At 41.6% G+C, this 17,308-nt stretch overlaps 1 protein-coding gene and 1 long non-coding RNA gene across 7 annotated transcripts in view; one reads left to right on the top strand and one right to left on the bottom strand.

The window, feature by feature from the left end:
* GALNT11 (polypeptide N-acetylgalactosaminyltransferase 11) overlaps positions 1-4,999 on the bottom strand; it is a 43,217-nt gene extending 38,218 nt beyond the window's left edge. For 2 of the 4 annotated variants that reach the window (XR_010367691.1, XM_064431232.1), the window contains exon 1: positions 4,923-4,999. The gene's annotated coding sequence lies outside the window, so the exon portion shown is untranslated. Of the gene's footprint in view, positions 1-4,842 lie in introns of all 4 variants that reach the window. The other 2 variants (XM_064431305.1, XM_064431537.1) reach the window with 2 other exon arrangements.
* LOC135308069 (uncharacterized) overlaps positions 4,301-17,308 on the top strand; it is a 25,164-nt gene continuing 12,156 nt past the window's right edge. The window contains exons 1-2 of one of the 3 annotated variants that reach the window (XR_010368640.1): positions 4,301-4,421; positions 10,781-10,939. This is a non-coding gene — a long non-coding RNA (uncharacterized LOC135308069). The other 2 variants (XR_010368659.1, XR_010368625.1) reach the window with 2 other exon arrangements.

Raw genomic sequence — 17,308 nt, 5'->3', positions numbered from 1 at the left:
ATTAAAGAAAATACCTTAATTGTTGGATTAAAACAGTCACTAGCAAAAATAGATTGTACACTGCCTGTAAGGACAGCAAACTTCTACAAGTTATGCCAAAAATTAATTTTCTTAGGCTTTCATTCCTTCTCTGTGATCTTACTAACTCAGTCTTTCCTTCTCACAAGAAATCCCTTTGAGGAAAGAGTTGTGGACCACTCCTTTTCCATCCCCTCTTGGTCATTTTTCTTCTACTTATCTATTGCCAATGTTCCTAATGGGGAAAAATACTCAGGATTTTGATGTTGAAATCATGGATGTTGCAACAAAATGAATAGCAGATCAAAAATACATTTCCCACTTCAGCAGGAGCCATGCCTCCCAACACTTGCTTGCACAGAAGGTTAATGTGCAATCCAGAACTTGGCCATCTCCTGGTTTATAGGTGATGAGTCTCCACATCTGCTGACACCAGAGAAGAGATTCATGCTAACTGACAAAATTAAGGTATTTCAGGAAATGGAAAACTAAAGGAAATACTTCTAGAAAACATATTCAATAACAAATATGAGATGTATCAATAGAGACAGTGGCATCCTTTGTTCTTGATGTTATGCTTAAGGAACTGGCAAAATAGCCAAAATACCTACAAAGATTGATTCATAAGGGGTTTTGAATCAAAACAAAATAGTTTGTGCTTCCTGGAAAAGTATCTGTGTTTTAATTAAGGCCACCTCCAAGGTTTAAAGCGTCCAATTTAATTCTTGTCTGCACAAGAAAATCTGTGTCATTTAGCCAAGCAACATTTGGATGGTTTTACAGAAACTAAAAAGACCTCCATGAACATGCCTCTAACATTCGTTAAGTATTTGCTTAAATCAGTCTGGCACATAGCAACCCTTCACTGAGGTACCTTCCTTTCAGCATGCCTCTGCAAGTTTATTAGCTTAGCCTGTCAATTTAAAATCTGACTTCTTAAATGGTGCAGTGTCTCTGCAGCTGGAGTCTTGGGAATGACAAGAAGTTATTGCAGGTAGGCAGTTTCCCCCCAAACAGCCACTCATGCACATATTCCTTCCCCTTCAAGCAGCAAGAGGAATTACTTTTGTCCTGTTCCATGGCAAGAGAGGCTGGAGCACAAATGTGAGCAGTCTCTGTAGAAGAGCTGGAAAGGTAGAACTTGTCAGTCACAGCCAACTTCAGAAACACAGAACTTGCAATGCCACTACTGCCACAAGACAGAAAACCACAAGAGCTCACCTGCTCCCAGCTGAACTCGAGCCACAAAGACATCAAAGACCTGTGAGCACTGTGGGGCAGCAGCTCTGGACTCCTCCCTGGCCTGCACAACTTCTTCTTGCTCACCCTCTAAAGCACAGAGCAGGCAGCAGCAAATCCTGCATCAGGGGTCTCTAACCCGTGTCAGCAGTGGAAAAGCTGATTCACCCCTGAGCACTCTGTTCCAGTTTCAAACATGCAAAGGATCAGGCTGCCAAGCCAGACTGCACAAGAAAGGGCTGAGATACAACACAAAGTAGATGTTTATAGGCACTTTAATCCATGCTCTACATTTTAGTAACACCATCAGTTATTTAATCTACAGATTCAGCATATTTTCACATCTCACGGAATAAGCTCAGAAGTTCCTACAACAAAAAATCAGAAATTTAATATGCTTGAAGTCAATTTTTGAATGAAACAGTACAATCAGCTTCCTAATTTTCTACCTTTTCTGCTGCAGTGTATTTCTAGTTTTCACAGAACATTTACACTAATTCTTACCCAATGCTGACTCACATGAGAAACACGCTAGAACGTGACTGAAGGATGTGGTGCATCCAACTCTCACACAAAGAGAGCTGAACAAATGCTTTCACTCATGCTGCAAAACCCTGATTGATCAGACACTACTTCATACATTAACACAGGAGCTGCAACAGCAGATGCTTCCATCTCCATAAACCACCATATGTTTAGAAAAGAAACCTTAGATAAGAAGACAGTTTATCTGCCTCCCACACTCTTAACAGGGATTCAAACAGACTTCATCTCTGTCATACTTTCTGAGAAGGGAAAATCAAATTCATTTCTGCACTTGAAATACAAGAACATACTTTTACTCTGCAGTAGCAAGTGATATCTCTCCAAAATGAATGGTACCAAAGGAAATTGCTTGATTTTGAGGATACCTTTAGCTGCAGTATCACCCACCAGGCAGATGCAACTTTTTAGGAAGTTGACAAACAACAGCCTCAGAAAGGAATGAAGGAATGATGGTAATCTTGGAAGTTTACTTTTTCCTTTCAGTGGAAATCTCCCTTTACTTCTCTGCTTCAAGTTATCAACACACAGCTGCCACAGTGCCAAACTCAGCCTGCTGGCTGCTCTGACTGCAACCATTCCACAGGACCTTTAATGCATGTAACCAAAGAACAATCCTGCCTTCCTGCCTCTGTTCTTTTCACCCCCACAGTACCCTGCTCTTTCTCACTGGAAAATCCCAAATCCTCACTTTTACTATCTGCTCAGACACTTCTAACTTCATCCACACCACACACACGCCTTATACCTACCAGTAAAAATTTGAGGTTTGCATCACTTATTGTGAGGAAGCCTATTTTCTGCAGATAATTTTTCAAAATACCAATAATTTATCTTTATTCCCCTTGCCCTTCTGTTTCCAGGCTGCCACCTGAAGTGCTTCAATCACACCTACTGTCATTTTACATCACTATGAAAATGATCAGACTCACCCATTCTCATAAACTACAGTCACACAGAAGCTTTTCAGGAAGTCTATCCAGTGCTACTCCTGTGCATAATGCAGTACTGATTTGCATCCTCTGAAAATGTGATTAGATAGCAGAAGCCAGGCCACAGGCCCCAAAATCCACAGTCAGACTCTCTTCCAGCAGAACAAATGCCACTTCCCCTGCTGGCATCCCCATCTCAGGCTGGGAGACGAAGGCTCATTAGAGCTGCACTGTTATTTCTTTCCTTCCCTGCTGCAGAAGAGCTCCTAAAACTCTGCAGGAGATTATCTTACCCAGAGAGGAGGAAAAGCTCATGCAGGAGGCATGCAGTTCTTCAGACACAGTCTACCAGGGGAGGCCAATTGCTTGTTAATCAAAAGCCTCTTATCTGGAACCACCTGGACATTTACACTGTTCTAAAATGAGGCCTAGGAATCCCAGCTGGACTGTTTCACATATTTAGAGGTTCTCCATGGGGTAGCATGGCAGAAACATACTGCAGGAAGAGACTGGTACCATCCTTTCCTGGGCACAGTCTGTATTTGGATCAGCTTAAGCTAATCAGAGATACCCAGGAATCGTTTCCTATTAAGAGGACATCCATAGGAAAGGAAAATAAAACAAAAACAGATCCCAGCCCATAAAGCATGCAAGAATGCTTAATGTAACTTACAGACTACTCTTTCTAAGGAGAGAAGGGATTTGATCTTATGCTGAAATACATTTTCCAGGGAAAAACAGCACGTTAGCAGAGTGCTAACAACCCTGTCCACCTGCACAATTACTGAGAGATTTCACCCTTCCTTTGAACAGAAAGCAATGCTCCAAATACCCAAATGGAGAAAACACTGTTTACAGAACAGCAACAAAGCCAGGGCATGAGATATTATTTTTTTCTATGGAAGAGTAGGGGCTGCACTTTAATAACATAATTAAAGTCCTGTAGGGTTTACTGCAGCGGCCCTGCAACTGATATTAAAAACAACTCAGGAAACAGCTTGGCAGAGGTGCTGTAATAGAGAGCATCAGTGTTCTAATTACTTTCAACAGCAGTTTTAAGGCTGACACCTGTGAGGATGTGAACAAAGGGGAAACAGCTGTCTGGAAAGGTGGATTCTAAACACAATGCCTGCTTCCAGTACCACCTTACAGCAGGGAATTCTGACCTGCCAAGTCCCCCACTACAAGCAGCACAGGGCTTTTGGTGGCTTATTTAGATCCATTTGCTTTCTTGCAAGGCAGATTAAAGGTTCTCTAGTCCCTTGCTTGCAAGTAACTTTGAGACAGCCCATCTGCTCCAGTATGTTCTGCAGCAGCTTTCCGAACAAGCTTTAACACAGACACAAAAAAATAAAAATACCACATGGCAAAAATGAACTGACTAAAGAGCTGGAGACCAGTCACGAAGAATAGCACATATTTGCTAAAAGGAAGAGAGAAGCCTCAGTGTTGCATATAAGTATATACTGAAGAATAAGGAGGGAGCGGAGGACGAGGCGGGGGGCAGGAGGGGGGAAGAGGGAAGAAACGGTTTTAAAAAAAAATTCCCAGTCATAAAGGAAAGATAGCTTTAATACTTCACGGGGTCACACAGCACTCCAAAATGCAATGCCTGACCTCGCCCTACAAACGAATCAATGAACGGAGCAGCGCCAGCAACACCAACGCGCAGCGCTCCTCACATTTCAGGTCAGACTTGCAGAGTTTCAGTCTACCTGCAGCCGGGCTGCTGCTGCGCCTTCACATGCATTTAAAGAGTATAAGAAACAGTAATTACGTTATCTCCCATCCCGTGTAGCACACCCTGCTGCAGCCCCTCGGTCCCCCCGGGGTCAGGTTAAACCAGGAGCCCCCAGCAAGGGGCCGGGTCAGGCGGGGACCCGGCCGGGGCAGCCTCTCGCTGTCACCTCACCGAGACCCGGAGCGGAGCAGCCCCGCACCGCACCAGCCCCTGGGGCTCAGCAACCGCTGCCTCAGGGCAGGCGGGAAAACACAATCACACCGCGAGGTTGGAAAAGACCTCTGAGATCACCGAGTCCAATCTATGACCGAGCACCACCGGGCACAGAGAGCCCGACGCCCCCATCCACACCCCCGGGCTGCCCCTCACCCCGGCGCCGGTTCCCCCGCCGGGGCCGCCTCCCCTCACGCCGCCACCGCGGCCCGTGTCCCGCTCAGCCCCGCACTCACCGCGGCGGTGGCATCGCCCCTTCGCACGCCCCGCGCCCGCTGTGGCGGCGCTGGCGCCATGTGACCGCTGCCTCCTCCTCCTTCTCCTCCCTATTCTCCTCCTCTTCCTCCTCCTCCTCCGCCGCCATGACAGGCGGGGCTGGGGCAGCCGGAGAACATGGCGAGCCCTGAGGGGTAGAGCAGAGGCGCTGTGGCGCTGTGTCCTGCATCCATTTTGCCGAGCTGTGAGGGGAATCAGGAGTGCAGGGCTGTGGATGTGCGGCTTTTACTCCTTTCCTCCCCTCAGATTTGCTCTGAATGTCTCTGCTCATCCCACTGGGTTTACTCGGTGTCTGGCAGCTCTCTGAGACGATTAAAGCCTTTTCCAGCCCCTCGAATATTTGTTTCGGGCTTTTCGGCCTTAAATGTCCCCATGAAAGTACAGAGTCACGGAATTGTTTGGGTCCCATCCAGCCCAAGGCAGGTTCACATGGAGCAGGTGTCACAGGAATGTGTCCCGGTGGGTTTGGATGCAGTGAGGGGAGACTCCATGACCTCCCTGGGCAGCTGATCCGCCTGTGCTCTGCCACCCTCAATGTAAAGAAGGTCTTACTCATCTTGAAGTTAAACTTCTTGTATTTTAGTTTATGGCCATTGCTTCTTGTCCTGTTGCTGGGCACCACCAAAAAGTCCAGCGCCATCCTCTTGACACCCACCACTGAGATACTTCTGTGTATTAATGAGACCTCTTCTCAGTCTTTACACTCAACAGGACCAGCTCCTGCAATCAGGAGATAAAAGAGATAAAAGAGATACTCCAGTCCCTGTTCTTGTCCAGGGGCTTTGAAGGGGGAAAAAGGTGAGTAGGTCAGGGTGGAGGATGTCTGGGCAGACCAGCCATGGATCCCTCACCCTGTAGGTTGAGTTGCGGTAGGGAATGTGAAGGGGTTGCTTTCTTCAGCTGGAAGAGGGAGATAGCAGAGGAAAATCTACAACAACTACACTGAAATAACCTGAGATTGGCAGTTAATGTGCTTCCATAGCGACAATATTTACATCCTCACAGGTGGGGAGTCATGCTGAAACCTCAGATCTTTGATATCCAGAGTAAAGGGTCAAACAACTGGCTGGCTAAACCCACCACACCACAGATCCATCTTTGTGCAAGACTGACTTGGCAGGTGTTGTTTCTCCAGGCAAAGGAGTGAAACTGGAAGGCATGTTGGGTTTGTAAACCCCGATGAGGTTTAAGAACAAACTTTATGTCAGATTTGCACAGCACAGTCAGGACTGGGAGCTTATTTTATAAATACCCACATTACAGAACTTGAGCTCCCAAAATGACACCTTGAATACGGCAGATTTTATTTTATTGAAGTGGAAATTAAACTGGGTTGACACATCCAAGCCCATTCTTTGGTGGATATTGCCCTCAATATCCAGAGATTATGGCAAGGTGCTTTATAATAACAAAAATAGAGCAGAACCCAGAACCTGTCAAAGAGCTGTAGCTGCAGCATTAGAGTACAGAGGGCAAAAAGGCAATCCGTAATCAGAAGCTGCAGTGAGAAAAAAGGGAGTTACAGCCTGTGGAGGGGTTAGTAGGTGGATGGCAAGGAGGTAGCAGGGATCAGGATGAAAGCAAGGTGCAGTTAAATGAGATAGCCACACAGTCAGCCCCCCATCAGACAGCTTTTCAGAATTCCTGCTTCATAATGGTTAACATGCACCTTTGATCTCTGTCTCATAATAATTTAGGCCAAGGACTGCAAGTGTGTGTTAAGCTCTTTTAGGTAAAAGCAACCTCAGCATATATGATATCTGGTTTCTGCAGAACCATTATCCTGGAAGTCCTAATTTGGCCAGTTGTTGCCCACCTTGTAATTCCGGTATTTAATCTCTTTTAATTCTTATTGATAAGAATTTCCCTGGTGCTTGGATTATCATTTTATTAACACAATTAATAAACCTATACTGTTTTGTGTCATTTACTGTAAGGTCTTTGAGATGTGTTTTACCTCTCAAAATTCCTGATAATGATAATCTGTCCAGCCCAATTGCTTAATAAGATCTGTGATAACTCCTTAGTGTTCACTAATTGACCCACTTCCTATGTGCTCACAGCAAGAGGCAAGAACTCTTATAACAGTCCTGGCAAGAAGCCATAACCCAAAGTAATCCTGTGTCAGTGTGGGTTGGAGTCAAAATTTGGGTTCCATATTTACTCAAGCACTGAAATTTCATTTCTGTTGTTGACGTGTCTTGGACACAGAAATTACACAAGGGAAATGGACAGTCAGCTACAAAAGATATTCTTTAAGTCCTGTCTCTTTTCTTAGCTTGACCCATCTACTTCGTGAAAAAAGAGGCAAATGTCCCCAAAACCAAACAGAATTAATGTGTATTGTTTTTTCCAAATCCAAATTGTTTGGAACAAATTTCTCCAGCTGATGGGTAGTGCTTGTTGACCAGCTGTGATAGAGAAGACTGGAGGAAACTCCAAGTGTTCTTTCAATAACTGGGAGGACTTGCATTTGTTTCAGTGGTTTCCTGTTGCAATTGTTTGCCTACAGGTTGTCTATGAGTGAAGTCAGTCTCCACATCCCCTAGTAGAGTTTCTGAGTGATTCTGGTTTTGAGTGGCGTAGAAAAGCCCTTGCAAGTGCTGGAGAGTTTATTTGGAGTGTTTGAGGAAGCAGGACATTTGTCTGGTTGCTCTCAAACCTCTTCCTTCTTATTGCTACTTTTGCTGAAGACCACTTGATGTGAGGTTTTTGCCTTCTTTCCCAAGGAAATAAGGTCAAATGACAACTCAGAATATGTATACAGGTTTATCTGTTCTGCTGTCTCTCCTCAAGTGCTTCTGAAACCTTGGGCTATATGCATCAAATTTGACAGTGGGTGGAGATCTCAAAGGGATATATTCTAAATAGCTTTGCAAAAACAGATGTCTGAATAGGAGGCACTGTTATCCACCACCAAGGAAACGCCTGTAGAACAAAGACATCCCACATACCCTTAAATTTATTAGGAGCACTCAGGAAAGAATCTATGGAGCTCTTGTGGCTCATCTATTGAAGGCATCAATTCTGTGCTTTGGAGCAGGTGAAAAGGCAAAAAGGATGTTCAGTACATTAAAACCAAAATATAGAACAAGATGGGAAGATTTGTAAAATCAAAAATGCTTGCACATCTTGAATATTGTGTGGAATTCTCCCTAAAGCACCAAGGTACAAAGAAAAGCAATGAACTGATTGGAATTCCTTCCTTAAAAAAAAGTTGGAATGCACTTTAATGGTTTAATTAGGAAAAAGACCATGAAGGAATGTGGTTGCAATAGTGGTCAAAAAATCTGTTGTAATAGAAAAAGTGAATTCTGTATTTCTTGTAGCAAAAGATTTAGATGTCCTGAGTGGAATTTCCAGGCAATAAATTTAAAATAAATAAAATAAAGTATGTTTTCTCTAGAGTTACAGTTGTAAATTGCTGCAAGTGTATCAGAGAGGCCAAAAGTATAAATGTTCTCATGAGTGGATTAGAAATGGAAATGAGAAAAATGTCCACTGAAGCCTCTTAAGCATAATGCTAATGCAGCTGCCAGCTGAGGAAATCTCCAAGTAAAGGGGTGGATTCAGCCAGCAGATTAAGGCACCTAAATTTGGTTTTCCATGTGTAGGTGTCTCCATGTGAACCAGATGTCTAAGCTCCCCTTATACTCAGCAGAGAATTAATGTGGGATTTAGTTACATAAATGCAGGCACCGAGTGCCAGTTTAGGCACTGAGGAATTTTCTACCTGGCCTCCTGCTCCAAGAAGCAGCAGGCATCCAAAAAAGCTGTTCTGGATGAAATATGTCATGGAAGTTGTTGGTATCTCAGTCCACCACGGCTGTCACTGGGCACAGATGGTTGGCAAGCTGAACCCTGCTCGTGGTTGCACAGCAAGCAGTTCAGACCACCTCCAGGCAGATAGATCAGTGTACTCTGAGCAGCTGAACAGCTCCTTGCTCCATCAGCTGTACTCAGTAGCTCTGTAGCGACTGCAGGAGGAATTTGCATGCAGATGAGGACATTGGCGTGGGGACACTTCGGTCAAGGTGTCAGAACTTGTAGGTTTTGCCAGCTGTACAGAGGGACTATTGCTTAGCTTTTCATGCTGTCTCCTGAAGTTTCCTTAGGTAGTCGGACCAGTGAGTTGATTCAGCAAGTATTGATTTGGGGGAAGAACCCAAGAGATTATGTATGAAAAGCCATCCTGAATTACTGTTGGTAATGAGGCTTGTGTGAAGGATTAGTGATAGTGTGTTGTGTCATGGTGCATGGATTTGGAGTGACACTTGGAACACGGTGACATGACTCCCTCAGCCTGGAAGACACCCAATGGCCAAGAGTTCTGGGGCAGCCACAGGTACTGCTGCTGACACCCAGAATGGCCAATTCCTAAGCCATTCAATCCTGTAGCTGAAAGGGATTTTAATTTTTTTTTCCTTCCACAAAGAGAAATCAAAACAAATTTGGTTGATGACAGGCTTTGCATGCTGTCATCTGTGAATCAGACCAGTTAGGTCTTGTTAGAGTAGCACAACTATTCGTAGAAGAATTTAGGCTAAGATTCAGGGCAAAGAAATCAAAAAGAAGGATAACTAGAAAAGCCAGATGATAATTAAATGAGTTTTGGAATGCTGAATCACTTTTTTCCTCAGTCTCTCATGCTTCAAATTATTTACATTTTCTTGTTGGAAATAAAAAACTTTTAGCACTAATGCTGTCCTCTGGGGCTGATGAAAGTTCTAACAAAACAAGTCAGCAAGTTCAAGAGTTTCTTTTTTGGACATCCTACAACAAGCTGTGAAGCTTTTTTCAAACATCATTGGGCACCAGCTGTGTTCCTACACATTTGCTAATTATTGACAGAATGCTTTGATACTGCAATAAATAATAACAAATAATAAATAATAAGTACTTCCTTCTAGCATTCCTGGTGCCAGGAGAACATTGTGCTCCCAAATATCCTGCTCAGACAGAGATTAGAATACATTACAATAAACAGGTTCTCTCCCTTTTCCCATACACAAGACACAGATAAGATCTACAAACTAGCTAAATATATTAACCCATCCTAATGAAGCAGGAAACAAATAGTAAGCTGGAATAATGAGCATGTGTGATGTGGCCCTAAAATCTGCAGGAATACGAGGAAGGAGCCAGTTGTGTGACATACAGTGCCTGGGAGAATTCACAGATCTGAGGATCTTGCTAAGAGTTGTTTTGTCTTAGCAAGGATTGCAGTACTGAGCATACAGAGAAGTGTTGTCATGCTCTCTTCAATTCCCTTCACATTTTTGTCCTTCATTTTCCAACCCAGGCTGTGTTATTTTTCTGCACTTAAAACTTTTAAGCTCTTCTGTAGAGTCTCTCCAGAACTGTGGAAGAGTTGTGTTTTATCTTCGAGGTGTTGCTGTCTAAATTCCATCTAGTTTTCATGTTCATAAGTTCTCACTCTTAAGATCTTTGAGTGAGACGCTACATTTTCTAGAATTTCTTTTTCCTGAAATAAAACTTTCCTTGGAATCTGTGGAGGGAGGTAATTAGCCAAACATTCTGTCCAGTGTTGCTCAACTGTGCTCAGATCACTTCACAGGCTCTGGAGTCTGGGCCAACCTGGGCTGATTTCTTTTCCACTTTGGACTGTTTTGCAAAGTTTGAGAATGAAAACAATCCCATAAACCCAAGAAATCACATAATTGAATTGGCTTTTTACCAGTGAACTATATTACAACTCTACCAAGAGTTTCCTTCCGTCGTTGTTTCAACTCCCTGATAAGAGAAGGAAAAAAGTTTATTTGCAGAGGAGTTCAGCCTCATTATCTTCTTTTTACAGATGTGGCAGTTAAGCACAGAAAGATGAAGTTGTTTGTTCCAGGTCATCCAACAAAGCATTGGCAGACAAAAAAAAATAGAATTGAGTCCTTCAGTGCTTTTTCTGTTGCATCACTCTCTTCCTGTTTTGATGAAAACTTCTAAAATGTCATTTTCATAGGTAAGTATCTAAGAAATATTCAAACTTCCTGAACAGTCTGACAAAACCTTTAGTTATGTCACACAAACTGGGGTTAGATAGAGTTCAGACTGAGACTAGGACTCCAAGCCTGAATTGTGGCATTTCTGTTATACAGGGTTTTATTTTGCTCTTTTTTTCTCACAAGAGGTATAATCTTTAATCAAAAGATATCTCAACCTTAGCCTTAGATCTGTTGTACAATAGGATGCTGAGCCATTTTGCTTTTTCATACTAGAGGATTTTTCCTGCATTCTCAGGAATGGGCTTTCACTTTCCTAGAACTGAGAAATGCATAAAAAGGATGTATGTGAAACAAGGAAAGGGTGGTTATCCAGTAATATTCGTAGTTCCATTTTAGATCTATTTTTCCCATTGGTTTTATAAAATTGATAAAATTATTCTGATTCACACTAACTGGGGGTAGTTCCTGCTTCTCTGTAGCAATTTTAATCACAGTGGTACCCTTCTTCTTTTTCTTCTCTTCCCTCCTCCAATTTGTCTTTTTTTTGTCTGTTTCAATAACACATGCTAAAAAAATTTCACAACTTGACAATTTTCATAAGCAATCAGACAGTGATTTACAAACTTGTACTTTGAATCATTCTTCTTTTTCAGAGGCCTGACATATGTTTGCAGTAAAACTCATCTTTGTATTGTTTTTTCAAAGAATATGTGAAATTCAGGAGTAGTTGTGTTTCCTACCTTATGCACAGTGAGAAACTGCAGAGGAAATTACATTCTTATAGCTAAGAGGACAAGAATTAGGAGACATGACTGTCCCTTGAGGCACTCTCTCCATAAATCTGGATTTGTTGTTTGGTGTCTTCATTTGTGGTATACACTACGTTGATAAAATTCTTACTCTCACAACCTGTGCCTACTTTATATTATTTATTTTAGATTAGAACCATTTGCAGCCAAACACAGTTTCTTGTTGGGCAATTAAATATCACTACATGCAGGGATGCCTGACCTCTCTCAAAATTCCCAAGCAAATTGAAAGCAAAACAAGAAAAAAAAAATCCCCATCAGCAAGGTACTCTTTGTTGCACCACTAACTTGTGGTCTACCAGAGAAATATGTTAGAGTAGGCTGTAAAAACCAGTATTTCTAAAATGCAAGTTTTAGAAGTGTCATAGATGTTATTTCAATAAATGATGAAAACAAAAATAAGTGTTCTAATTGGTCTATACAGTACCCAAGAGCTGTGCAGTTAGATGTAAATTTACTCCTTATTTTAGCATGAACAAGATTGGTATGATTAAAATGCTCAAGGCAATTTTGGGGCCTATTAAATTAAATGAATGACTGGAGGAAACCATTATTTCACTATCTGAAAATGCCAAGCTCTGAAAGTGAACTGCCTAAGGAAAATGGTGAGATTGGAAGATAAATACCACAGAAATTTATCCTGAATAGATATTGTGCTGTTCTAGGGAATAGCATGTTAGTAGCAGAGAGAATTCTGTGTGAGCTGTGAGATGCCCCCTGATGTATTTCTGCTGAGCCATTGTACATGGTCAGAGCAGGAGAAAGCACCAGGACAGAGCACCTGAAGTATTGACAGAGGATAAGGAAGTGCAAAAGGCACAGGAAGCTGTGTAAGGACATAAAGCTGCAGAGGAGGGATTGGTAGCAATGCCATTGAGCATCTAACTGCCATTTACAATAAGTTGTAAGCTACTCAGATTTAGGTAACATTTTCAGCAGTAGGGGTTAGAGGCTTTGTGGTGATGGGGATCTAGCTGGGAAAGAGGTCAGCAGCATTTTATGGATGCTATAGATGGAAGGGAGGTTGGAGAGGCTTTGATGGGCCTCCATTCTTCACCGTGATGTCTCTTTGACAGAGAGCTTTGTGAGGGTTGTGGGGATCCCCAAACTTGCCATGTGTCTGAATTCCTCTCACCACAAATGCCAGTATACTCTGTCTTCTTCCTTCTTCTTCTTTCCTAAAAAATTCTTGTTTGGAGCTGCTAAGAAGAGGAAGAAGCTGGAAAGGAACGGGAGAGAAGGAACTCAGCAGAGGGGAAGGAAGGAATAGAAGCCCAAGAGGAAGGCTTTAGAGAGCAAGGATTTCTGTTCCTACTACTGGGGTAAAAAATCACTGTTCCCAAGAACCAGTGCTCTGACAGTAATGCCTGCTCCCCTTGCTCTCAGGGACAGCAGTGGCTGGGAAGGTAGCAATCAAGTATGGCCTGTGTGCCTTGATGTTTGTGTGCAATCCAGAGCCCTGAGGAGAGTCCCTGTGTCCCAGGGAGTGGTGCAGTGACTACTGGGACATGCTCTTACAGCAGCCCTGGATTTCAGGTACAATTTGAAGTAAAGTATCATTTGTTTCAGAAATGCCAGTAAGTAGCAGTAGTATCTTGAATAGGATAAGAAGAGAAAGGAGTGGAAATATTTTAAGGTCTGACATTAGGCTGGTTGGCAAATGGAGGACTTAGAAAAGTCAGGATTTTCTTGTCAAGGAAGAGAAAAGAAAACTGTGATTGGGGTAAGAGAAATTAGAATTCTGTTGCCTCTAAATTGGTATGGATGGCTCTTCTCCAAACTTAAGTGGCAGTTCTAGATGCTAGGAGGTTGTTCTGTGGTGTTGATTATCCAGAATTTATCAAGAAATAAAGTCATATAAACCATAAGGACCTAAATATGTATAGACAAGAGCAGAATCAAAAGCAGGGGATTCTAAGAGTTTGAGGAGGAGCTCCTGCACTATAAATTACCCATTCACAATTCAACTGGAATTTAATATTTGCAACTCTCTTTTGAAGGATGACAAAACAAAATGTGTTTATTAATTCATTCAAGGAGAAAAAGAGTATTATAAACTATTTTCATAATTAAATTAATCCAGATCTCAATACTTTTTGTATGCCCTTGTGATGAAAAAAAAAAAAAAGAGTATGTAATTTCATATCATTAAGAGAAAATGCCAGTGGTTGAGCCAGGTATCTGATTTTAATGTCTACATATTTTGGACATTTTTTTACTAATGAAACCTTTGGTTCTCTTGTGAATTAAATAAGTGAGGGCAGGGAAGTGAGGAAATGAAGGCAAAATCCCTTTGAACAGATAAATACTGGCTAACAAAATTTCATTTCAGCACTTTATTGCATAAAAATCTGTTGTAAACCAAACAATCCTGGTGGTGTTCTTACAGCCTTTGTTGCCAAAAGAAAGAAAATAAAAATTTCAGCTTTCATTGTAATGAAAGCCTCCAGTTCTTGTGATTACAGGAATAAAGCCTTAAAGATTTGACAAATACATAAAATGATGGCTTATCCTACAGAGTCAAATTAAAAAGTAAAAAATAAGTGAAGAGACAAAGGGAAATAGCTTCTAGTATTTTTTAACAAAGCCATTCTTCTGATTTTACAAAAACCAACTCCGGGTTTTGTTAGTGCTCAGGCTGGCAATGCTGAGCACAAGTTCCAAACATGTTGTCTGGCAGTGCACCAGTTTGAGTTAAACCAAAATATATTATCCATTCTCCTAAATGCAAGCTTCTGCTACACCAGATTTTGAACCCAAGTTATCTGAGAGTTACAAAGCACTACCAGATGGTGACTGTAGGTTGGCTGGAATTTGTGGTCTCTCTCGTCTTGCCACATGTTTCACCACTTGCAATATCCTAAATTATATTTTTCAGTTATTTGTCTCCTTGGCTCAGTATTCCCGTTCTTTCATGTTCTGGACTGGTGCAATTCTTCATGGTTTCACTAGGTGGGTCCCCACAACAGTGCACTGGGGAAGCAAATTGAGCAGCCTGAACACACTCAGGTAATCTCCCAGTCAGCTTTATTTTCACTTCCTTGGCAGAAGTTCACTACAGCACGTGTTTTGATGTACAATCTGGTGATCAGTGTGTTGGGAAGTTGTCATAAAGGGGCTGTTGCATCTCAAATTTACCTATTTCAAATTGAATTTAAAACCAGTGTAGGGTTTTTGATAGCCAGTTAGGTTCAGTCCATCAATTTTTGTAACTATTTTACCTTTCAAAGGGTGAGGAAAAGCTGGTGATCAGCAGCATTACATATATCCTTCATTTTCAAAATCAAATCATTTTTAATGCTTTGATACTTTTTATACTAGTCAAAAACAAACCAAAAAATCTTTTCCATGTGTGTGAAGTATTAACTTGATGCCTTAAAGATCTAGAAATAAAGCAAGACACTTCCAAGACAATATTAGTATAGGAGATATTATAAAGGCTGGTTTCTAATGGAGGCCTCCAAGGGGCAGATATGGAAAAGTGTCCATACCACATAGGCTGAATACAGTTCTATAAATTTAGCAAATTAGCATAATTGACAAGAGTCACCAATTAGAAGCATCAGTGATGAGGTAATTCCCCCTTTTTGGTTCCACAACTTCTGCAGCCCCCTTTTAGATAGGAATGAACTTTTTTTGTGAAAAGAGCTGGTTTCAACCTTGGCTGCCAGAGAGCCAAGATAGGATAGGAGCCTTGGACCACAGGGTTTGGAGACTCTGGAATGTGTTTTGTCTTTCTGCCTGTCAGGGTAGGGAAGAGGGAGGGAAAAGTACTGGAGCTAGCTACAAATACAATAATAGGCTACAGAGCTACAAATAGACGTGTAAAGAATATAGAGAATATATAAAAGAAAAAAAGGCAAAAATCATTTTGGCATCAATTGGCTAGTGTTAAAAGGAAGACATTTTACCTACAATCTTAAAAAATTTTCTTTCCAAGTATTTTATATGTGTATATTTAACATGGAAAAGTATTTACTCCCTAGACACGACTAAGACAAAACCCAACATAAAGCTTCAGATCTCTGTATCCAATAATGTCCCATAGAAAAGAAAAGGGAGAAAAGAAATCATATATGAACAATATTTTTCATGTCCATGGTGTTCTGAATGAGAAGGCAAGTGGCTTCTTTACTGTCTCAGATTGTGCAAAGAGAGAAGATCCTTTAACCTGCAGAGAGCTCTGTACTGTCGTGTCCAGGCTGTTTCTCACATTCAAACTTGTACACTTAAACCCATGGCTCTTTATCATGTAGTCTGTAACACTGATTTAACTTAGTTAACTCTTACTGTGGGAGACTTATCTAAGGACAACTTCAGTGTCCACTTCTCATATCTTGACACCTACAGAAAAAAATCAAAGCAATTTCCATTATTGTGACGTTTGGGATTTTTTTTCTTCCTCCTTTTTTCCCTCATGTCCAGGCTCACTAAGTGAATCTATTTATTCTGCTTGTTTCACATGATTAGACAATTAATGTAGAAGCCTAACAAGAAGCACAACTTTTGATTGAACTAAAGGTTTTATTCCTTGTGATTTATGTTTACAGGGCAAAGAAAGGTTTAGAAAATTCTTACATTACAGAGATAAACTGAAAATTAAAATTGATTGTTTTCTTGCTCAGTAACCAACTTGCATTAAATAAAACTCATAATCATTATTGACTATATTTAAAGTCAGAAAATCTTGTTTTTTCAAGTGGAAGATGAGAAAGGTTGTCACAGCACACAGAAACATGGTAGTACTTTATGTCAGAGATCTCCTCAAAATTCATCCTCAGGAGTGATGATAACATCTGATTTCCTGTTTTTAGCAAGGAGGTAGATAGAACCTTCTGTTTTATCCAAACCAGATTTAATAGTCTCCTTCTCCTCATTTTGATGGTAAGACCCAACTTGGAAAAAAATAGCTTCTGTACTGTTTTAGTTTACTTATGTCTCTAAATGATAGTTATGAGCTCCAGTAGTTTTCTCTCCATTATCAAACTTGTATGGGTTACAATTCCCCTTCTTCAGCTGGGGTCCAAATCTTCATTTAGGCTGAGTGCAAATGCTCTAGGAATCCAGGGCAATGAAGAGTGGTGAGAATTCCAATAAAAGCCTGATTCAGGTTCAGAAAGAGCTTGTGGTCTGAGTCTGGAGACTTGATGTGCATAGGGGGATCTCCTGCTCTCCTGGATTAGAGTCTCCCTTCTGTGTCCCTGGGCAATGAGCGGAGTGTGGTGGGAGTGCTCACCATTTCCACTTGCAGAGTTACAAACCACACAGCCAGACACACTGAATGAGCTTGGTCTGCTCACACTTGTCTGGCACCATCACTTCCTCTGGGAAAAAGGCAAAAGCAAATAGCAACTTGTCTGTTTGCATGTAGGCGTGAGCCTCCTGAGAACGCAGGATCTGGCACCGTGCACGAGTGAAGTTCAAACGTCCTCGAGCTATGAGTTGTTGACATCTTCTCTCAGAATTGACATATAAACTACTTAAAGCAGTTTTGGTGCTACCTTATCTCAACATTACCTTCAAAATCTATCATGATTCCCAAGTTACCAAGTCACCCTGACCGGGGAAATGTGCTTA

Source organism: Passer domesticus, chromosome 1 (assembly GCF_036417665.1).
Source record: "Passer domesticus isolate bPasDom1 chromosome 1, bPasDom1.hap1, whole genome shotgun sequence".
NCBI lineage: Eukaryota > Metazoa > Chordata > Aves > Passeriformes > Passeridae > Passer > Passer domesticus.
The sequence above is the reverse complement of the archived record's forward strand: the minus strand, read 5'-3'. Positions and strand labels throughout refer to the sequence as shown.